This window comes from Danio aesculapii, chromosome 19, assembly GCF_903798145.1.
Source record: "Danio aesculapii chromosome 19, fDanAes4.1, whole genome shotgun sequence".
NCBI lineage: Eukaryota > Metazoa > Chordata > Actinopteri > Cypriniformes > Danionidae > Danio > Danio aesculapii.
The window spans coordinates 32,912,828-32,937,039 of record NC_079453.1 but is presented as its reverse complement, the minus strand read 5'-3'; the positions used below and the strand labels follow the sequence as shown (position 1 = coordinate 32,937,039).

Sequence of the window (24,212 nt, the reverse complement as noted above, 5' to 3'; positions counted from 1 at the left end):
GTAGCCATGTAATGTAAGTTACCATAGTGGTAAAAAGGATCAAAACCAACTAATATTGAATCTGAAAACTCAATGTAAATGAATTTACCTGAGTAAACCTTGAAAAAAGAGGCCCCTGATAAACAGTTTTTGACAGCATGTTTTGTGGACACTCGGATGATTTAAGACAGTAGTTCTCAACCACGGACCACCAGCACTGTATGTTTTGGATGTCTCCTTTGTCTGTCACACCCATTATAGGTCTTTCAGTCTCTGCTAATGAGCTGAGGATCTGAATCATGTGTATTTGGTTAAGGAGACAAGGAAAATGTGCAGTTCTGGTGGTCCTCCAGGAATGTGGTTGAGAAACACTGGTTTAGGAAATTGCAGAAACAGTGCTTATTCCTACTATATAGAGAATAACAGCCTAAAGAGTCGACTTTTTGCTTTGTATATTTGCAAATCCTTTTTTTTTATGCTTAGACAACATTAGGTTGTAAGTGCAAAAGTATTAACACCACTTGATCAATAAACAAAGGCCAGATTGTTTTATAATGAGTCACCTCAATTATCAGATTGTTCCTTTGCTTATGTTTTCATCAATATAATTAGAGCATGTATTATACCTATATTGATTTTGCAATATTTATGTTAATGATTTCCTTAATTGCTTGCAAAACATAAAGTTAATAACTTTATATATTCTTTCACATTGACGATTGGCCAAATGCTCATATTATATTCCTGCAATGAGACTGTGAGGTGGAAAGACTGGCTGCTGTTTTTAAGCTAGATTAATAATGTTTTCTGTCAATAAAACCATGCACCTCACAAAAATCGGTGTCAGATTTCAAGTCATTTGTAAACCCCCTGATCTATAACACTCAGACTGGGGAAATCGTATCCCCTCAGGGGCTTCAGCAAAGCTCAGTATGGTGGCATTTGATTTCAACCCTGCGCTGCCCTGTGTATTGATTCATGGAGGATGGTGGAGATTTACAGATTTACGGTGTAGTCTAGCCGTTGGTTGAGATGTTATCTGCAGGTCTGTGGATCAGAGCTGGCACAGTGGTCTCAACACAATGCGCACAGTCATCAGCCCCTGCATTACATGTCCAAGGTTGCCAGTGAATAACTATGATGTCAGTGTCTATGTCAGCTAAGCAGGACAATTGCAGCTTTAATGGCTGTATATGGCAGCCATCCATCCATCAACTGATGGCTTATCAATTTTAAAATCTGATCACACAGCTATTTGGCTCTCAATACAAGACTCTTCTAAGTAGTTAGCACATATTATGTCTATAAAAACTGATTCTGTCTGATTTCTTTTATTGACATGCCACATTTATATAAACAAATCACCTGCATTTAAAGATAATGTGGTCAACTAGATAAGTTAAAGAGCCCCTATTATGGGTTTTTGAAAATGACCTTCCATGAGGTGTGTAACACATCTCTAAGTGAATGAAAACATCCAGCTGAGGTTTAAATCTGAAAGTGCACCTTGTTTAAAAATATTGATGTGACTCAAAGTTGTTTAAATGATTTATTGTTCATCTAGATCTTTTGCCTGTTCTTTTGACGTCGACACAAAACAATACCAAATATGAAGTACTGGATGCGGTAAAACGTGAACGCACCTTTCCCTTTAAACGCTAGCAAAGTGCGGGTGTCTGTTGGACTGGTCATGACTGAAGATGAGTGAACATTAATGAGTGAACTTTCTTGTGTTTAATGCAATAATCCGTGCAACAAGGCATTCATCTGCCGTTTGTTAAAAGAAGGATAAAAAAAAGCCTATTGATGTATATGACTTTGTCAGAGCTCGACAGGAACTTTACAGTACACAGTTCATGGATCAGTTTCTTCCACCACAAGATTAAAATGGCTACTTCCTTGTTTTCTCTAGCTTGCAAATTATGTATTTAATTGTGTTTTGTTACTTGTAACCGCTCCACACTTCTTGTACTGCATCTGATTAACTTTTTATATTCACATATCGCATCTAAAACCACATTGAAAACGTGGTGCATGCAACTTTGTTTACGGATTTAAATGCGTTTGTGAGCTCGCGATCCTCTGTCGTTTGTCATTGCTATGGCCACCGTCAGCTGTTCCTATGTGCGCCGGTCACGTTTCAAAATAGGTGTGAGGGTCATACTGGTGTTTAACTGGGTGTTTAATTGCTTTAATGCACTTCTGCATTGGGCTCACACATACTCTCTGCACTCTGACTACTTCAACAATGTTGATAAGCTGTGGTGGGCGACCAATCACAACAGACTGGGTCATCGGACTAATCAGCGCATATTAGCTTTGCGCTAAGGAGGGGTTTGGGAACAAATGAATCACTGAACAAATCATATGAGAGTCATTGGGATAATAAGATAAAAATAAATGCATATTATAAGACAATGAAAGTGTTTTGGACCTTGCATGCAAAATATGACCTTTTATACTTTTAACAAGTTTACATTTCACATGTTTTTGTCAATTGACATGAAATATCTTACTTTTTCTCAGAGTTTGGACTTTTGCATATATTTTGTATGTACTGTATTTTGCAACTGGGAGAAATAAAGTAAAAAGGCAGAATTGTGAAATTTAAAATAGTGAGAAAAAAGTTGAAAGAAGAACGGTATCGTCATTATATCGTCATTCTCACTTTTCTTCTCTGAATTGTGAGTTTATAAGTCATAAACTTGTCATTGTGAGTTATCATCATAGTTTAGATATGTTTCTATAAATTGAGACAATGTCTTGCTATTTCACATGAAATTCAGAAAAAAATTGGTAAAATCGCAAGTTCCAAACTCAGATTTCTGATAACAAATAGAGTCAGAATTGCAAGTTGCACTGCAAAAAATGCTTTTCTACCTAGAGGTTTTGTCTTATTTTTAGACCAAATATCTACGAATTCTTAAATCAAGAAGCATTTTCTTGACAAGTAAAAAAATATATAGTCTTTTTTAGGAAATAATGTGTCAAAACTGAGGGAGTTTTTCTTTAAAACAAGTAAAATAAGCTGCCAATGGGGTAAGAAAAATAATCTTGTTTTCAATTTAAAATAAGATTTTTTGCTTACCCCATTGGCAGATTATTTTGCTTGTTTTAAAGAAAATATCACTCAATTTTGGCATGTTATTTCTTAAATCAAGACAATGAGTTTTGCTTGTCTAGAAAATGCTTCTTGATTTAATGATATTTAGATATTAAGACTAGAAACAATAGAATCTAAGAAAAGCAATTTTTGCAGTGTGTTATCTTGTAGCTTGGTCTTTTTTTCTCAGAATTTCATGAAATAAACTCAAATTTTTGATTGTAAGAAAAAGGCCAGAAGTGTTAGATGAAAATCACAGTTGCCCTTTTAACCTATTTTCCTCAATATTTAAACATCCCCCCCTTATTATACATCAATACGTTAATGCTAACATTTCCTTGTTTCTAGCTTGAATTGTGAATAGCTTGAATGATTCATGCAGATTTGAGGCTTACTCCCTCTGCACTGCAACATGCATGCATGAGGTTTATCCATCCATATACTAGCATGTAATGCTCAGGGCAAATGTGTCAGAAAGAGGGAAGCATGACCTGGTCATAGCGAACTCAGGACACATACCCTCAAGCGCACAGAACAAACTGAGCAGCCTCGGGTGAGAGGGAAGAACATGTGATCGCTGTTCTCTTTCTATAAGCCACCACAGTGCTTTTTAAAAGACAACTCGATGGGAGATTCAAGTATCATGTGCACAATAATTGTTATGTGGGGGGTTGCGCATTATATTTTTTTTCCTCAACACAACCACATGACGGAGGCCTCCATTGACCTACTTTAGACCAAACAAGCAAAGCTTCAACAAACACGAGGCTATGACTGTATTCTTCTGGTGAAAGCACATAATATGAAGAAGTGAAATAGAGTGCACATCCTGGTTTGAGCTATACAGCTGATCCACTGATCTGGGACCACTAATGATCCTTTTTTGTGTGGTTTACCGCGTCAGAACTGATCTCAATCTTACCGTACACCTATTATGCTGATGGCAGCTTAGAGAAACACCTGGAGGCTGGCTGTCCACAGACAGATGTGTGTGTTGGCACCAGGAGCTGCTACCTGCATCGGAGTCTGTCATTAGCACCAAAGGCTGGAGATTAGCCACAGGGCACTGTGGTCTGTAATCTGAAAAAACTCAAGCTTACTGACTGCCTTCAAACTCTAGGAGGATGCAGTTTCACAGTACTGCAATTTCCAAGGAAATGTTCAGTCATCTCGCAATTTACTTAGAAGTAGATTTATGTATTTTACATGAAAACGTGAGTGGATCCTTACCATGCAAATCTCACAACAGTGTGCAATATGCTAAGACATTGCTCAGTTACTGCATAGCTTACTTTTAAGTTTTCCATGTAAGTCCTAGTTTTTTTTTTTTTTTGACTTGTTCAGTTCTATTCATCTTTATTAGCGCTTTTACAGTTGTGTCAAAGCAGCTTAATATAGATGAAGTTCTAGCAAAGTGAAACTGCTCCAGTCCAGTTATCACAGTTGAAATTCCGACTAGTTTAATTCAGTATAATGTAAATGTAATAACTTGTCCTGTGGGAGAATTGAACTGAGAAATATTGTGTTTGAATTCAAATTTATTTTGGAAATATTGTATAGAGCAAGGTGGCATGGTCGCTCAGTGGTTAGCACTGTCGCCTCACAGCAAGAAGGTCGCTGGTTGGAGTCCTGGCTGGGCCAGTTGGTATTTTTGTGTGGAGTTTGCATGTTCTCCCCATGTTCATCCAGGTTTCCTCCGGGTGCTCCGGTTTTCCCCACAGTCCAAAGACATGTAAATTGGAAAAACTAAATTGGCCATAGTGTATGAGTGCATGTGTTCATGTGAGAGTGTATTGTTTTTTCTCAGCGCTGGGTTGCAGCTGGAAGGACATCCGCTGCATAAAACATATGCTGGAATAGTTAGCTGTTTATTCCGCTGTGGCGACCCCTGATAAATAAGAGACTAAGCCGAAAAGAAAATTAATGATTGAATGAATGAATGTATAGGGCAGAAAGTGTGATAAAATATAACAAAGTAATTTTAAGACAATTCTTGAACAGAAAACCTTATCAGTAAGCTGGCATAATATTTCATTATTTATTTGTAATAATCATTCATTCATTCATTTTCTTGTCGGCTTAGTCCCTTTATTAATCTGGGGTCACCACAGCGGAATGAACGGCCAACTTATCCAGCATTTGTTTTACACAGCGGATGCCCTTCCAGACGCAACCCATCTCTGGGAAACACCACACACACTCTTTACACTCATACACTACAGACAATTTAGCCTACCCAATTCACCTGTACTGCATGTCTTTGGACTGTGGGGGAAACCGGAGCACCCTGAGGAAACCCACGTGAATGCAGGGAGAACATGCAAACTCCACACAGAAACGCCAACTGACCCAGTCGAGGCTCAAACCAGCGACCTTCTTGCTGTGAGGCGACAGCACTACCTACTGCGCCACTGCGTCGCCCTTATTTGTAATAATAATTATTAATATTTTTTAAATATCATAAATATAATACGTGTTTGACATCATTAGCATTAAAAGACAGGACATGGTCCACGTCACTATTTAAAATGGCTTATTTCTCTAATACGACAATCTAAAATTTTTTAACAAACTAAAAACCTAACAAATTACAAATACTCAAACGACTGTAATTGAGTAGTTTTACTCAGAAATTGTAATTTACTAAGTAGTTTTTATAATACTTTTACTTTCCCTTGAGAACATTTTTAGTGCTGTATCGGTACTTTCACTCCACCACTTTGCACTTCTAATCGCAATTAGAAAGTAAATCGCATCATACTGAACTACCTCATAACATGGGCGCTTTATAAATGCAGCAAAAGTGTCTAAGAAGATGTCCAAGATCTTTACACGCAATGACCCAGAGACTGTTTAGATGCATGTCACTAATTAGAAGATGATGGAGGTTTACTGATGACTGCAATGGCCTTAAACAATCAATGCACTACAGAATGTTATGTTTACACAAACATGCACAAATTAAATGCTTCAGTTTTTTCAGCGTAGTATTCAATATTTTTGAGAACTTTTGAAAGGTCTACTTTTTACTCCGAGTAATATTTACAACAGATACTTTGACTCTACTTGTACTACATTTTTAGGCAAGTAATGGTACTTAAGTAAGATTTTCAGTACTTTTCCCACCAGTGAATAACAATAAGGAACCTTAGGATCTTCTTTAGGATGTTTCTACTGATAGCTAAGCAGATTTGAAAGTTCATTCATTCATTCATTCATTCATTCATTCATCTTTGGCTTTGTCTCTATTTCAAAGGTCGCCTGCACAGCGGAATGGTTTTACACAGCAGATGCCCTTCCAGCCGCAACCCAGTATTAGGAAACACATACACACTCATTCACACACACAATCATATAACTACGGATAATTTAGTTTATTCAGTTCACCTATAGTGCATGTCTTTGGACTGTGGTGGAAACCGGAGCACCCGGAGGAAACCCACGTGAACACGGGGACAACATGCAAACTTCACACAAAAATGCCAACTGGCCCAGCTGGAACTCAAACCAGCGACCTTCTTGCTGTGAAGCGACAGTGCTAACCACTGAGCTACCATGCCACCCCGATTTGAAAGTTTGCTCCCATTATTTTTATTTTGTATAAATGATAGTTGCATAGCATTTGCGTCTTGTTAAAATGATCATTCCATCAACAGCTTCACACATCCCGATCTTCAACTGCACTTGTCTGAATGCTTCTCCTAACCTCTGACCTCAGTGGCATGTCGTAACTTATTTGTTTGTCTTTATAAACAATATGTCCTTATAAACTTTATGTTTATAAAACAGAATCGTACAAACATGTGTCAGAAAATATATCAATAGTGCCATTAATGATCAGAACATGCTGTCTCTGTGAGCACTGTCACATTCCTTCATTGCTTATGGATATTTTTTATTTACATTTCACCAGTCTCAGACCAGTAGCAAGTGAATGGAGAGAATTTTTTGCTTCTGTAGCAGGCTACTCCAAGCCTGAGAACTGTTTGTACAGGGCTCCAGTAAATATAGCTTCTCGACGGGGGCTGCTGATGACAGCCATAATTACAGGATGAGCCGAGCAGCAGCTGAGAGAGGATACGTGTGGAGGTGTCTGAGCTGCACTGTCCAAGCCTGTCTGGATGCGCTCAGCCTCTCCATCCGACCATTATACAACACATCGCACCAGAGAGAGTGAAGCACCACCAAGGTCTGCTTTAACCACAATGAGCTCAGCAGGAAGACTGGATTTATAGAACGAGACATGATGCAAAGTGGCTTTCACAGTAACAGTGCTTAAATCAGGTGCTCAAATTTTAATGCGGTCATGCTGATTCTGCTATAAAGAACAGCATTTGCAAGGCACTTTTTACTTCTATCTTCAGAGAAGACTTTAGGTTGGTGGATCAATGCGTGTGTTTTGCAGATATAACATTGTTTGTGTATAATTATTCCTGCTAATAGATGTCTTATCTGCTTATATTGTCTAAAAAGGACAGCATAAGAAATTTACTATTAATTTACTCATCCCCAGGCCATCCAAAATGTAAACAAAAGATGCATTTTCATTCATCGATTTATTTTCTTTCGGCTTAGTCTCTTTATTTATAAGGGGTTGCCACAGGGGAATTAACCGCCAACTTATCCAGCATATGTTTTACACAGTGAATGCTCTTCCAGCTGCAAACCAGTACTGGGAAACACCCATACACTCTCATTCTCTCTCTCACACACACACTATGGCCAATTTAGCTCATTTGATTCGACTATCATCGTTAATTAACAGTTAATTACCTGTCTATGGACTATGGGGGAACCAGAGCACCTAGAGGAACCCCACGCCAATACGGGGAGAACTCCACATAGAAATGCCAATGCCCAGCTGGGACTCAAACCAGCGACCGTCTTGCTGTGAGGTGACAGCTGTAACCACTGAGCTACCATGTCGCCCCAAAGATACATTTTACTGTATGTTATTTTTGTAAGTATGAGCATGCTCTGGCATTCTGTTTGAATGGGGAAACATCAAATTCACCATAACTACTTACCAAGCTTACGGTTAAATTTCATATTAGGAATCACCAATAGAATTAAACATCAACTGTCCCTTTAGTTTCATTTCTAAACATCCAAATCACACAAAATCTGCAGAAACTCACGTCTGGTTTGAGCCTCTCCCCGGAGTATCGTCAGTCTATGGCGATTGATGATTGGCTCCTGTACTAGAAGGCGGGCCTTATTCACCATATAGCGATCGATGATTGGTTCCTGTACTAGTATGCGGGGCTTTATTCACCATATTGACCGTTGCACTTTTCCCCATTCAAAAAGATATGAGTGACATGTCTTGTGTATTCTATAGTCTTTGGTACAGTCAACTAATTAACAGATTTTAATGCATTTTTCCATCCTCTCACTTATACACAGTATTTCACTTCTAAAACCCTCTCAATTCTGAAAACTTACATTCTCAAAAAAAACAAACATAAAAATCAAGGTGGTAGCTTTTCAAAAGGTAAACGTTTATAATTTTGTAAGAGCACTTAAGGTAATAATACTTTATAAACCCTTTAGGTACAAATGAGTACCTTTTTGAAAAGGTACCGCCCCAATGATTGCCTTTATTCGCGAGAGTGTATAATCAACATAAAGAACCTAACCTATTCTTAAATAATATGAGCACATATTTAACCTTGTTATGCAACCTTATTTTTCTCTGTGCTAAATTTAATTGAAATTTATTATAAGATTACAAACAGAAAGCTAAATTATATATGAGCAAATTAAATTAAATAAATTAAATTATATATGCCCGTATTCTGGGGGGGTGGGGGGTTTGGGGGTTCGGGTCGTTCAAAAGACCCACCCCCCACTGACAAAGGTCTAGAATTTGCCCCACACATGAGCTCATTTGTGCTATTTTGACTGCTATGCCACAATAAATTGTGGAAACTACAATTGAAGGCTTTAAGACCATGTGAAATCTGACATAAGTGAAGTCAACTTTCACTACTGACCTACTGTATTGTTGTTAAATAGAGAAATTTTTTACAAGTAGTTTTTATTCTAAATCTTGGACCTTATTCTTGAAAGAAAAAAAATATGAAGAGGTGCCAAGCACCAAAAGCAGCCCTTTTAGGCTGTTGTTGTTATCCAGGCTTTTATTATGAATCGTGAAGCTCTACAATATTATTATTGTTATGTTTTAATAGTTTTGCATTCAAATGGCCAAATTCCGACTGAGGAAAGCTGAATGTGCTGGCCGGTTTGTTATTTGCAAACAAATTCCTTTTTTTTTCTAATGATATATGATGTAATACATTTGTATTTTAGTTTTTTCATATTCCTTTATTCTAAATCAGAGATGCCTAAACTAGGGCCCGTGGGCCAAAGTTGGCCCATAGTAACATTTGATTTGGCCCACCATTCCATCTCAGAAGAGAGGGAGAATGATGGGAAGGTTGTGGCGAATGCCTTTAACAGAGCTTACCATTTCTAATTTTAACGTAACCTTTTGTTTGTTTGTTTGTTTGTTTGTTTAATTATTGTGATACAAAAAAAGCAATGAAGTTTTTCAATTAAACTTTGTGCTTGAATCAGATTTTCAAAAAGTAAGGATCCTCAATGAGCAAATAAAGTGTATTCAATGTATTCAGCATTGGACACCATTGTGTTATAAATTGGATTTTTTTTTTGTATGAAATCCATTATAAAATGTAAAAAAATATAATTATTAATAAAAAATAAAACTTTTTTGACTTTTTTTTTTTTTTTAATTAGGGAATTACCATGGGAACTTTAATGTAATTGTTTGGCTTATTTAACTTCGGCCCACCACCCTCAATCAAGTTTGGTTTTTAGCGGGTTTTTAGCCCTTCATAAGAAAATGTTTAGCCACCCCTGTTCTAAATCTTTAGGAAATATTTGTAGTGCATCAAAACGTGTGGTTATGATGACCATCTGACAAGCTAATCCAGCTAAAAATAGTGCTTAAAATGTCACTAAATGGAGTATTTAATCCTCATAATTAAATCGAAAATAAGGCGACTACCTCAAAAAAGTAAACTTTTTAAGAAAAAAGAACCACCTTTCACCAGGCTGGCTACAGGCCTGGCATAGTCATTTAACGAACCCTCTATCCATCAAGCTCGACTTAACACTAATATTATTTTCTGTTATTAAGACTTTAGCTTTGGTATTCCAGCATATTCATTGCACTTTAATTATTCTTTCCATAGTGTGCAGTTTCATGTAACCTACAGAGCTATTTTAAATATGCAAGACCCGTATTTTAAGCAGCTTAAGATTCACACTGACAGCTGAGCACATACCCTATTAATGCCAGCCCCTGATGTGCCACACTACAATGTGTTTTTAGACAAGCCTTGAGTCAGTCAAGGGTGAATATTATGTCCTGTAGTGACAAAACAGACAGGCCCCGCCCACTGCCCCAACGCTACCTGCTGATTGGCCAGTGGGAGCCGTGAGGGAGCGCTACAAATCTCTACGAGTGTACTACATATGATTTTTGATCCGTTGCTGTCGTGCCGGATGGTATCACTCGGTGAGTGAAAGTCTGTGGTGTTGCCATCCAGTTTGTTTTGTGGTCGTTTTTGCTGTAAAGCACACTGGCTTCACAAAGGAGAAGTGATATTTCGCTCGCACGGATGGAAGTGCTCAACTCGACTAAATAACATTGACTGGGAATAAGTTTTCTCTCTCGAGCGGTGAGTAACGTTACATGCTGGTCGTTTGGACACTGAGATGTGCTTAAATCTTGATATTACAGTTCACTGTGCTGTTTTAAAACATAGGTTTGCTGGAAATGCTTTCAAATCACAGTTTTTAAGGCATAGTTGTAGCATTTGTTTTGTTTCATGTCATTGTGCATGTGATATTGTTCATGAGTTGTGTGTATATATATGCTGTTTTTAACTATTTAACTCCATTTGAATCCAGTTTTTTAACCGATTTCATGGAATTTCTTTAAATATCTGAATTCGTAGTGTTAATATATGGACAGGGATTTATACATTATTGCACTGTGTGAGCATCATTTAACTGATAATGCAGAAGCAGGTCACGTTCATTTCATAAACTCAGTGGAATCTCAACAAACTGAATCAGGCTTCATCTCACTTTCCCAACGAATCGTTCTTTTGAGTTGGAAGTGTTCACTGAATCGTGTGAATCGATTCACAAAACGGACTGAATCTATCCGAGCGATTTGAATGGAATTTAGTTGACATACATGTGCGGATTTTAATCATTGAAATCTCATTAAAACGTGTTTATAAACGTAAATGCATATGTATATTGTTTAAATCAAATTTGATTTCTGTCTAATGGATTTTGTTTTTATTAATACAATCAGTGCTCTGTTAATCTGAATTGGGTCACATAAAATTACAATAGCAGCCTTATTAATAAACATTTAGGATTTTTTCCCCATAAACGGATCAAAGGCCCTTTTCCAACTGCTATTAACATGCATTTTCAGTGGTCAGATCACAAAAGAAAAATTTCCAAGACTGTTTCTACCTGATATTAACATGATTTCAGATGCATCCCTTGTGACCCCTGTTGTTTCGTCATGCCACATATCTTTCAAAAAATAACTATTGAATGTCTAAACCATGTTGCGACTCACAAGCATGCAGGAAAGCAAGTGAATGAAAAAGATGTGGATAACATCTATGAAATTTAGATTGTAGTGTCGTTTTGAAACAACAGTGGAGTATGAATTGTTTTTAGTGTGCTCTCTCATAATATGTCCCGTATAAGGATCATGTGTTTGGTCAGTACAGTAGGCAGAGAGTAGGTGCTCTTGGCTGTTTGAACACGTTTGTCCACATGAGTGTTAACACTCTGAAAGTAATCCAGTTAATGTGGTTTTACTTTCCTCTGGAAGTGGTCAAAAGTGAACAAACTCAAAACGTTTTACTTTACACCTGTATTTAGCATCATCCCCTTGTGATCAGATTGATGAAGGCGCATCTTAATACCTAGTAGGTTCCCACTACTTCCCTCCGACTACTGCAAGCAGCACTTTGTTGGCTCGAGATATGTGTGAGGCATGAGATAAGATAAACTTCCATCAGATAACCAGTATCTGTTTAAACATGCTCTGGTATACTTCGGCAGCTGTTACTTCAATATTTCATGAGCTCATATGGATGACATGATGCCGTATGTTTGCTTTCAGAAGGCGAAATACTTGTATATGAAGTCTAAATCCAAGTAAACAAGACATTTTTTTGCATTAAAAATATTCATTATATATTATTTGCAATGCTTCAGAGCTGAAGAAGGTCTGCTAAAAGTCTTCAGAATGTTTGTTGAAGCTAACTGTTTTAGATAATAACTTGGTTTGAACTTTTTAAGATTTGATCAGAATTGTTCTTGTGAAATTTGAATGAAATGTAGGCTATACTTGCGCAACCAAAACCCCAGTAAGAGTGGGTGGTCACTGTTATGCTCTATCGAAGGGGGCTGCTAGAGTCTTCAGCTGCTAAATCAGTGATGAATAAGCATTTCTCAGAATCTCTGAAGATTGTTCTCTGAATAAACCCACCTTTCTGTCCCTCCCACCCTTTCATCCCCAATTCTTTTCTCTTACTCATATCTTTTTAATCTCAGCCTTGCAGAAACGCCATGTAGTGCATATTAGATCACGTTCTGCACACTGTTTTTTTTGTCTTGACATGTCAAAGCTAACATTCAGAGGTTAATCAGTTTTATCTTGGTCTGCTGAGCCAGTGGGTTGAAATGATATGATTCCGGGCAACTTTTGAGCACAATACATACATTATGTATACAATGGGGCCTTATGCTAATCCAGAGAGTCCTTGAGGTCTGTCTAAATAGTGAGAATCATGATCGCCGATGGTCTTTATGCATACATTTATTTTCTATAGTGAATAAAGGGGAATGTTTGGCTTTGGAGTGTCTTCAGCAGCGCATGCTATTTCTTATTTGTGAATTTCGCTGGATAAGGAAAAGCTCAGTGAAACTTGGCAGGCGTTCAGAAGGATGAGGCCGCTTTACTGCAGGCTCTTCCAAAACATCCAATCCTAGTTCTCTATGAGCACATCAGCTTTGTGTGTCGCTGTTAAGCTGTTTACAGTCATGTTTAGCCCTAGTGTTTTTCTTTAGGCTTTAGTGCTTTGCATTTTCACAGATGATAATGTTCCCCTCTTGGTGGTCATCAGCGTATAATCCTACTCAGGGGGTCTTCAACCATTGCAAAGCCACTTGGCTGTACGGCAAGACTTTGTGATGTATCTACTGAGTGGGATGAAATCTGTGTTATTTTGTTCTGAAAATGTAGAATTGGCCACTCAATACTTAAGGCTGATTTATAATTCTGCATCAAGCACACGCATATGCTCCGGCGCAGCCTTTGCGTGGTGACGTAGCCTCGCCGTTGCTGACACAGACGCTGACGTGCACCTCACAAAAAATGTAACTACCTGACGCAGCGGTACCGTTGATGAGCATGGGCTGTGCTGAGAGCCGCAAGCCCGATGGAGCGAGTGTTTACAAGTGTTGAGTCCCGTGAATGAGCTCCAGATGGAAACTTTTATAATTAAAGTTGTTGCACGTCCGCCAATTCCTGCCTCTGAATAAACGAGTTTTAGCTACATTTAGCAATCAGAAAAACAAAATAGCCGTGAAGAAACTAGACAAAGAGAAACATAAACCTACTGCTAGCTAGCGTTTCCGAAGTGTTATTGCAGAGTAACACAAACAGTGCGCAGAAGTAAACTGAAAAAAAATTATTCAAAGATGATTCCTTGGATTTAACAAACAAATTAAGTTGAACATTGCTCAATTTAATTTGTTTGTTTAAATTCAACACAAATAAATAGTTTGCAACAGTTTTGCATGCAACACTTTTTTCAGTGCACGGCTAAGCACAAGGCAGGCGCTTATAGGTCACACCAATCACTCGATGCAGAAGTATAAACCAGCCTTTATGCACACATATTTATTGAAAGGGAGTTTTTTTTGTAGGAATATTTTCACTATAAAACGTATTTTAATATATAATGCATATTTTTAAATGACGTTAGAAAATGTATTTATTCCGGAAATATTTTAAGGGAATTTTTTAAAAAGTTGCCTACTGGAAGAATATAAAAATATTTATCATTGATCGAAATGAAAGATCTTCTATGACTTTTTGTCAGTGTTGTTTTTTTTGTTTAATGCGTGTTTGTTAAGAAACAGTTATGATTGTAATTTATATATTGCATATTTATTGCCAATGTTGCCATGATAGAACCAATGCTGCTGATATGGCAATAAAACCTAAATATTAGGACTGTACAATAACAGAAATGAAGATGATTATTTTGCTCAATGTTAATTACTATTCATAATGATGATTGTTCGTTTGGTTATGAACTTGTATGCACTTGTGTATTCTTATTGAACTTTACAGCCACAAATAAAGAAAAAATAAACATGAACAGAACATATTTGGAAAGAAGAGACCTCTCTGACAAGGTTTTTCTTAGCAGTGGCAAATAAAATGAGATTAAACTGTGCCTCTTTTACGTGTCAACTTGTAATAAAATAAAAAGGAATACAACTGGTCACAAATATCATTATCGTGATAAAAATATGTACTATATAATAAATATATGAAAATGGAACTTGTTCGACTTTATGGAAATCCATCTTGAAGCATGTTGAGCTGCACTTCACTGAGCTTTGAGCTTTTTGACAGACATGTAATTGAGTTTATGAGGTTTATGTGTGTTTGGAAGGCTCTCTTTTTCTTGTACAGACAAATCCCAGTGACATAGTCTGACTCTAAGGGCCTGCGGAGGGGTATTTTAAGAGGAGGAAGAAAAGGAGAAGTTGATGAAAGGGACAGATATAGCCTACCTTCGAATCTTTTTAGTTGGCAGAGAAAGCGAGATGAAAAGGGGTCTGGGTTTGATCTGCTGTCATTCTGTGCTTATGGTGGAGGGCAGTGAGAGGTTTTGGCTCACGTCATGTCCTTAAAGAGAGCTAAATCAAATCAGCGCGGTCAGCAAGAGGCCGTCTGAGCGTCAGTGTTACTATAGATTCAGCCTCCACTGAGATATGCTTTCATAGTTGTCAGCTAGCACTCATCCAATAACATTTCAATGACTGTTTTACAGTTGTACTCTTCTGTTGTTAACAAGTAAACATAGTCAAGAGCTGCTCACAACTATCTTGCTGTATGCCACCTACATACAGTATGCAACAGCTTTTCAAAAACATGAGCTTTTTTTCAACCCAGGCTTATTGTGGGTCCATAGATCTACATTTCTGGGGACAGCGAAATACGTAACTGGAGGCTCGCAGTTTTTGTTTTTGCAAATCCACCTAAGGCCGCTCTGTATGCTTTTTGGTGATTCCAAATTCCTCTTGCGGGTCCTTTTCTTGCACACATCCACACTGAAAAAAGTGTTGCATGCAAAACTGTTGCAAACAATTTATTTGTGTTGAATTTAAACAAACAAATTAAATTGAGCAATGTTCAACTTAATTTGTTTGTTTAAATTCAGCCCAAATAAATTGTTTACAACCACTTAACTTAAAAAAATTGAGTAAATTTGAATAATTTTTTTCAGTGCACTAGAGGGTGCAATTTACACTTCAGCCGACCAGACCAGCTTGCTGTCGACTGGATGACTGACTGACCCACCACCCCTTCCCTAAACCCAACCGATAGTGTTTTCGAAAGTAATCTAGAAATAGAAAAACTGTCATGGCCATGTGATTTTACCATGTTTTCAGCCTGTTGTTTGTTTATTTATTCATTCATTTATATTTTGCTTTTGTTTTACCTGGTTTCTGGAACCCTTTTTGCTGGACTTGCACCCCGTTGCTGCAGTCAACTCCGCTCCACATACCAAGTCCGCCGATGTACACGGCGAGCTACTGGGCAAACTGGTAACACTGGAAAAGCCGCCCGTACTGAGGATAATCGGCCATCTGGTATTGCTAAAATGAACAGAAGCCGTCGCAGAGTCATATTACCTCGTAGCGTTAGTTTTAAAGACAAAATGCAGCCAAACGCACCTCTGACTACATAATTTGTGTTCTCCAGAAATGTAGACAAGGGTACGTATCCACAATGAGCCTGTGTTGAGTTTTGTGCGGCCCTAATATGCGTAGAACTTCGAGGAAATTATACAATAAAATTTTTGGTACTGAATGAATTATATTATGTAGAGTATTTCAGTATTCTGAATTGCCTTCTGTTTTGTTTGCAATGGGTTTCTTGGATGGCCTCATCTGCAGATGATATATGAAATGTGGCTTTTACATTTGTTTAAAATTAGGTATTATAAAGGCTACCTTTCCAGTAGAAGTTTATCTGTGGCGCCTTAAAATGCTGTCTTTTTAATTGGCAGCCAAATAGAATGTGTGCATTGTTTTATTCCATTTTTAAGTATAAATAATAGTGCAAAGTAGTGTGTTCAACTTCACACTGAAAATTATTATTATTTTTTTTTATTTTAAATACTCTGATAATGTGCTTGTTTAAAGGCATAATTTACCTCAAAAGGAAAATTTTCTCAACATTTTGTCACACTCAAGCTCTCTAAGTTCTAAACCAGAGGTGCCCAAACATTTTCTTTTGGAGGACCAAAACCAAACTCGACTGAGGGTTGTGGGCCGAAGGTAAATATAGCAAACTGTGTTTCAATAAAGTTGCACTGGGAATTCCTAATTTATTTCAGAATGTTTAAAAGTAAATAACAAAAATTACTTTAATCATATTTATTCATTAACGCTTTGTATCTTTTTACATCTGATAATGAATTTATTACAGTAAAAACAAATATTTAATGTTATAACACAAGATCGTTCAATGTTGTATACAGTAGTCAAGTTGCCAGTGTCTTAAAAAACAAAAAATCTGATTCATTTACAACATTTAATTGTAACATTAAATTTCAGTTAGCTTTTTTGTAGCTTAACAATAAAACAAACAAAATGTTAAGTTAAATGAGAAATGACAATATCTGTGAAATCTATATAAGTAAATACCTGTCATTCACCCTCTATTCTCAAATGGGACAGTGAGCCAAATCAAAGGTTACCTTGGGCCAACTTTGGCCCGCAGGCCCTATTTTGGGCATCTCTGTTCTAAACTTTTATAAATTTACCACTGAACACAAAACAAGATATTCTGAAGAATGTTGGGGAAAATAGCAGCAATATAAATTTACAGTGGGAAGGAACACAAAAAAACTATGGAAGTCAATAGCTTTTCCAACAATATATGAAGAGTTAAGATGCAAAAACCTCTATGTGCCATCTAAAATTTTTATCGAAAATGAGCATTTTTCTCAGACTCCAATGATTATGTTGAGTTATTTCATTTTAAAGACCTTTTAAAAGAGTATTCTTTGCTATAAACTTGAATTTACTGAACCTACACACATGAGCCTGATAAAAATGCTCACTTTTGAAGGAAATTTCAAATGGCTTTTAGAGGTTTTTCCATCTGAACTCTTCATATCTTCTTTTGTGTTTAAGAGAAGAAAAAAAAAAACTCCCAACAGCTTTGGAATAAGTGGAGGATGAGTTGATGATGGGAGAATTTACACTTTTGGATGAACTATGGCCTACTAAAAAGTAACATGTGAAATACTTGACTGTCACAGCTTTAATTGCGTATGCTGGGGGAGACGGAGCTTTCAGACTTCAATGATGAAGGACATAAAAACCTAAAGTTTGTACATCAGACAGTTGAGTGCATTGCACATAAACACATGTATAAGTGTGTCATTTAAGACATTAAACTTGTTGTTTAGTGCATTTTCTGGAGAAAAGCATGATGAAGGATCTTTCTCTAATTTTCACACTCTTTTTCCTGCCATGATGACGTGTTTATCTCTCATCGGTGGGGGTGCTATACTATCCCATAATCCTCTCTCATTAACAGTCTTTTTGAATTTACCTACACTAAGAACACCTCTTGCACACTTGTTTTCGCTGATCTCTCAGCCCTATGATTAGTGTTACGGTGGATTATGCTTCAAACATAAGCTGATGAACTGAATGTTTTTGTTTTTCTGTTTGCATAGCACTTTTTCTTTTTTCCTTGTAGAAGGTGTGCGTAAATCTGATTGGCTGTGGTGGATTCTGTCTGAAATGACATTGGCTGATCAAATTTAGGTCCTTGGATGTTGTTATGTATGACATATTTTCCCTCATGATGGCTGTTTTTTTTTTAGATCTCGTCAGCTGTGACATGTAATCTGCTCAAAAGCCAAATCCTTATGCCTTTTAAAGGGTGCTGTGCTCCTCAGGGTCTGTGCTGACATACAACTGTGCTTTATCAGGGATGAAGTCAACTGCTTCCTGTCAAAGCTTGAAGCAATGCAGATAACAGGAAAGCACCCTCATAAACTACAGCTGATTTTTAAAGCCAACGGTATTTTAGTTTTATAATGGGTATTGCTATATTCTGTTGGCAGCATGTTCTGTTTCTGCACCAAAAGTGAGCTAAAATGCTTTGAACGATGCAGAATTTTTAAGGTGTTGAAATTTTTATGTTACAAGGGAAAATTTTAATTGTTGGCTTTTTAACATGTTCTGTTAACCATATATTTGAGCTTTACTTGCATTTCAGGAGTTCGCACTTGAGACTAATGGTAGGTTTGGCAACCCTTAGCTCAGCAATAATTGAGCCTAGGACACCCGCCTGGTCAATTAGCTTCAAACACGAAGATAAGGGAAGTAAGGTGAAATGGGCTAGTTATTGTAGGTTTGGTTTAATCTGATTGGTTTTTCGATGATTGCAGATGAGAGACCAGCTGTGATCAATCATATCATGTGCTCCTCTTGAAATTAGTTTATAAAACTTCACTTAAAAAAAGTCAAATTCTATATTCAAAAGATTTAGATAGATTATAATAGATAGATAATAGATTTTTTGTTCAACAGCTTAAGGGTCCGATCACACCGAACGCACTTTTTCATTCTGAGAACGCAAGTCGCACTGCTGCGGTTTGCTTTTTGTGTAGGCAATGACTGAATCAGCTGCGTATTGTGCACGAGCATTGCGGTTGATTTTGTTATAATTGTAATGTTTAATAATATTGTGATATTCAAGATTTATGTAAGTCGTACAGTTCCAGATAACTCGAAACACTGACCACAAGTCTGTCCTCCATCTTTGAAAGTCTTCATAGTCATCTTGACAACACAAACACTGCTGTCACCTCAACAGAAACCCCGCCTCTGCTTTCATTTGAATGGAGAATGAAAAAGACGCCACCGATGTAGCACGCTTTTTCCACTCTGAGTTGACTTTTTCAACTATAGGCTCACAGCGCGCAATGGCAAAAATGCTAGGCGCAGTCGCATAAGCAGCATGCAAAACAATATCGCCCATTCGTAAACCATTTAAAAAAGGCACCTCTCAATGCAATTTAACCTATTATCTGCCAGGTAAAAAAAAACTTAAGTGTAATCTTGTAGAGAAATATTATTCCAGATATTTTTTTCAAAAACTGGCCCTAAAATGCAAGACACTTTAACTTTTCTGTTTTTACTGCAAGTGGTGTCGTGTAAAGAGGGTTTAAGTGTGATTCTTCCTTTAGTAAAAAACAGTCGTTCAGTGCTTGGCCCATTGCCTGACCTAAATCCACCACATTAAACCTGTGTTTGTCATCATTTTCATTGTGTTAATCTGTCTATGTATATTTGAGATACTGTTTGTTTTTCAAGTCTTCAAGTCTTCTTAGATGCCTAGAAGCTAAAAGTGACATGTCATGTTTAATTCAAAATGGCTTTTCAGTCTTCATATAAAAAAAAAAAATCATGTTTCATCTGCGTATTCCTGGCACAAGTAAAAGTGTTGGAATCTTTTTTTAGAAGTGTTCCAGTTATGTCCAGTTGGTAGAGTGCATGGGAGGCAGAAATGAAGAGGCAACTGTCTTTCTCTGTCTCTGTTCTTGTCTTTCTTGCACACACAGATGCACACTGAACTGCTACTCAATTACTGAATCATTGGAGATTTACCTGAGAGTGGAAGGTTAAAGATTTGCTTTCAGCTTGAACCGTAGCCTTGTCTTATTTGTGTGGCACTGGTCAGCGCTGTCTGAATGAAGTAGAGAGACTAAATTAAGTGAAATGCAGTTCAGTGGCTTAACAAATGTTTGGGACTGGCATAGCCGCTCAGTGACAAACCACATTCAGTGCTGAAGAAATATGCACATGATTTTAGGACAGCTGTTCCTTGGAGCACAGTTGCTAAAAGGGACAGTTCACCTAAAAATAACAAATATGTCATCATTTAGTCATTTTTGTGTCATTTTAAAAACTATATTTTCTTTCTCCTTCAGAATAAGGAATACAATGTACAATGTTCATTGCTTTTTATATTCATTTTTCCTCAAATGAAAGCTTTAGCTATCATCAAAATAGTTGAAGTATATTCTATTATTTAAACTTTTTTATGATTGTTAATCATAACTAAAAGGCACAGTTCACCTAAAAATATTGTTGTCGTGCTACCATTAATTCCGGTTACGATACTATACCAGCTGAAGCATTGTGAGACCATTGCGATAATGTAATTCATTACTCAAATCTACGAAATAAAGAAAATTGTCAGAAATACTATATTTTATATGTTATAATAGGCTTACTTGAATTGATTTCATAATTCTCTTATTATTGAAAAAAGTATTTGGATATCACTTCATCTAAAATGTATTAGTTTTTTTTTTGTTTAGTATGTAGAAAACTGACCAAACAAAAAAACATTAAAATAAAGAAACAAATTTTACCGAATGAAATTTGTTACAAAAACAGTATTTTCCCAACAAAAATAGGCTATATGAAGTGGTCAAAAATTGTTTCAATGTTTCCTGTTGCTATTTTGGGTTTTTCGTCTATATTTTTAGTCTTATCAGGAAAGAATCCGAAGTAATTCAAAATTTCGTTCTTTTTAAGAGATTGTTGCGGCTGTTGTAGCTGCTAAATCATATTGACAGGAACAGAAATGAACTGATCCAGGTGTGTGTTCGAACTGAAATGTCAAAAAACGTGCAATATGTGCTACCATAAAAGCCGTAAATTCGACACAGTTTTGCAACCTTAAAGGGCTCCACAAACTATTCAAATAAAATGATCTTTTATTGTAGATAGACCGTTAATGACGATACTACCTTTACAAGTTACAGTGGCACCGCCAGTATTTTAGAGCCATGTAGTATCATGATAATACAATAGCATTATCCGTGCAACCCTACCTAAAAATAGCAAATATGTCATCGTTTAGTATTTTTTGTGTAATTTTAAAACCTTTTTTTTTTTTATATTTTGTACAATGTCTAAGCTTGCTTTTTAAATTATTTTTTTCTAACGAAACTTTTAGATAGCTTCAAAAGATTTTGAGTATACTCTATTATTAAAAATGTCTGTCATTGTGAATCTTGCGAATTACAACACACTGAAATACTGACTAGGTGTGTTATATTAACAAATTGCTATATCTCTATATTTTTTTGTGTTGTTTTTATAATAATTTTTTATATTGTGCGTAGTTTACTTTTGTGCTTTTTGGTGTAGGTCTATATCTTGAGTAAATAATTATGACACTTAAACCACCAGTACAAGATCCTGTCATAACAAGTGATTCATTAAATCGTTCATTCAAATGATTCCTTCAAAATGGTGAACTCATTAAAAGATGAATTAATAAAGCAGATTTGTTTGGGAAAACAGTTTGAGTGTAACCATATTATATCATATACTCAATTTCTTGTTAAAACTACATTTATGACATGATCGTAGATGATAAACACGTCTTTTAAGGGTAACCCAGCAGGCACAGAACACCAACATGACGTCCGATTGATGTTGTACACCAACGTTGTAGGATGTTGCATTTTATTTGGAAATGAAAATTGAGTTGATCTCAGAACCCAACGTCAGGCTGACTTCAATGTTCAACGTCGGACAGATGTTGCATTTTGGTTACTTTCCAACACAACACAACAAAAAATCAACTTCTAATGATGTTACAGCTTGAAGTTGTTTGGATGTTACCACTATGACATCTATCGGATGTTAGGTTGCCATACCTGATGGATAAATGTCAGTATTTGACATCAATATGACGCTGGTTTAAGATGTTGGCTAGACGTTGGATTTTGGTCACTTTCTAACACAACCTAAAATCGACAAAATATCAACACAATTTCACGTCATTATTGGATGTCAAAATGACATTGTCCTTAGACGCTGGTGACCTAAATCGAACCTAATAATTACGTCTTATGATGCTGTGTGCCTGCTGGGAAGGTTTAAGTGTCAGATTAGGAGTAAACATTAAAAATGCTCTGCTTTCTGAACGTGCCTTCTGCTGAAGTATAACAAGAGTTCAATAAATTACATTTTTAAGTCAGCAAAGTATGCAATTTTTACAGTTTCTTTCCTTTAACAAATTTTTTACATTTACAAGCCACTGAATGTGTCATCTCTTCCATTAAAAGGAACTATAAACTGAAAGGTACTGCATTTTATTAGAAACCGTGCCGCAGGGAAGAAAATGTTTTTGCTTGGACTGGAGTCATGTCACATTTGACATTGGAACTGAGTTTGTGTTGGTTTTTAGCCAGCTGTGTTCTGTTATCATTCGATATGCTCACACAGGTTTTTTTTCCTTTCGCCTCAAGCTTCTGTCTCCGCACATAAGAATGTTCATCATTTTATCTTTAGTTTTCTCCCTGTCCTCATTTTGCTTTGCATATATGGCTCAGTGTTACAGCAAAACATACATCTCTCAGATTTGTCCCTCTAGTCTAGCCCATTAGTTCAATCAGATTAGGTTTTTTTTTGTGCATTTTCCTTGTAGCTGTTTTTAAGGGTGCTTTCACAATGGCACTTTTGATGCGCACACTGGTTTATTTAATGCCGGAGTTGATTTGGTTTGGCTAAACCCGCAAACTGTACCCTTGTCCCATCTGAAAGGGGTTGTCTGTTGTATGGTTCATGCAATCTCCAGTAGGGTTCACTTCAAATGTGAACACAATCTCTCCAAATCACAGAAGTGAACTGCTATTTATCACTTATGAATGGGTAAACAGTGCATTTATGTATTTACTCATTCACTTTTCTGACACGCAGAGCTGATGTGCTGTAAGCAGGGTGAATGTTGATCTAATTTCTTCAGCAGAAAATGGTTTTCTACTCCTTTACATTGCATTCATGATAAATAGATGCATGTGCCGCTCAGTGAGTGTTAGCATGTTGAAAACACAACTACATTTTTAATGGGCAAAGTTCAAACTTGAGGCACGCAAGCACTGGCTTCTCTGGCTTTTTGTGGCTTTACCTGATCCATTGTTACTGAGCAACATTGGCCTTGATGATGTAAATGTATACGTTTTTGAACCAAAAATCACTGTGAACACATCAGTAGGGCAGAGGGGGTTCAGTCAAACTTTGATGTGAACCAGAGCACCAAAAGCACCCCTATTATTATTATTATTATTATTATTATTATTATTATTAGTAGTAGTAGTAGTAGTAGTAGTAGTAGTAGTAGTAGTAGTAGTAGTAGTATTAGGGGCCATTCACAAAGAACATCTAAACATTACAGAATATCTTTGCATCTACAAATGCAAGACACAGCTCTCCGGCAACACTTGTCCCTCCTCTGAGTTCTTCTGATTGGTCCACTGCTTTGGAACTGAGACTGATGAGTAGCACTGGGTGTAAAAATTGAAGTTCCTTTAACGTTACACACCGTCTAAAAAAAGTGGTACCCATGTGTCTTTAAAAGATATGAGATATAATCAGTAACTGTTATGCATGTCCATCAAGCAAATAGGTTTACATTAAAAAACTGAAAAAAACTTGTGTGAACGAACCTTTAAGTTGAACTACATCATACTTTTGCATGCTCATAAAAAACAACAACAATACCACAATTTAGTCATGTTTTAAATATGTTCTTGTCTGTTATTAGGTCAATTAAATGTTAGTGAATATGCATTGTAACTGTCTGTTTAAACCTATATATTTAAAAGAAAACTCTCAAGAAAACAATTTAACCAAATAAATGATGTTGCGCAAACTAAAGGCCTAAAACCTGATTATCTGGTAAATCCAATTCCAAGCTCAACTTGAGAAGGCCTTT

General features: G+C 36.7%; 1 protein-coding gene across 2 annotated transcripts in view; it reads left to right on the top strand.

Moving 5' to 3' along the window:
- Positions 1-24,212, top strand: part of ripor2 (RHO family interacting cell polarization regulator 2) — a 114,714-nt gene that overhangs the window by 11,527 nt on the left and 78,975 nt on the right. The window contains exon 1 of one of the 2 annotated variants that reach the window (XM_056479641.1): positions 10,593-10,788. The exons of the other annotated variant lie outside the window; for it this stretch is intronic. The gene's annotated coding sequence lies outside the window, so the exon portion shown is untranslated. Of the gene's footprint in view, positions 1-10,592; positions 10,789-24,212 lie in introns of those variants that run through there. 2 annotated transcript variants of the gene reach the window in all.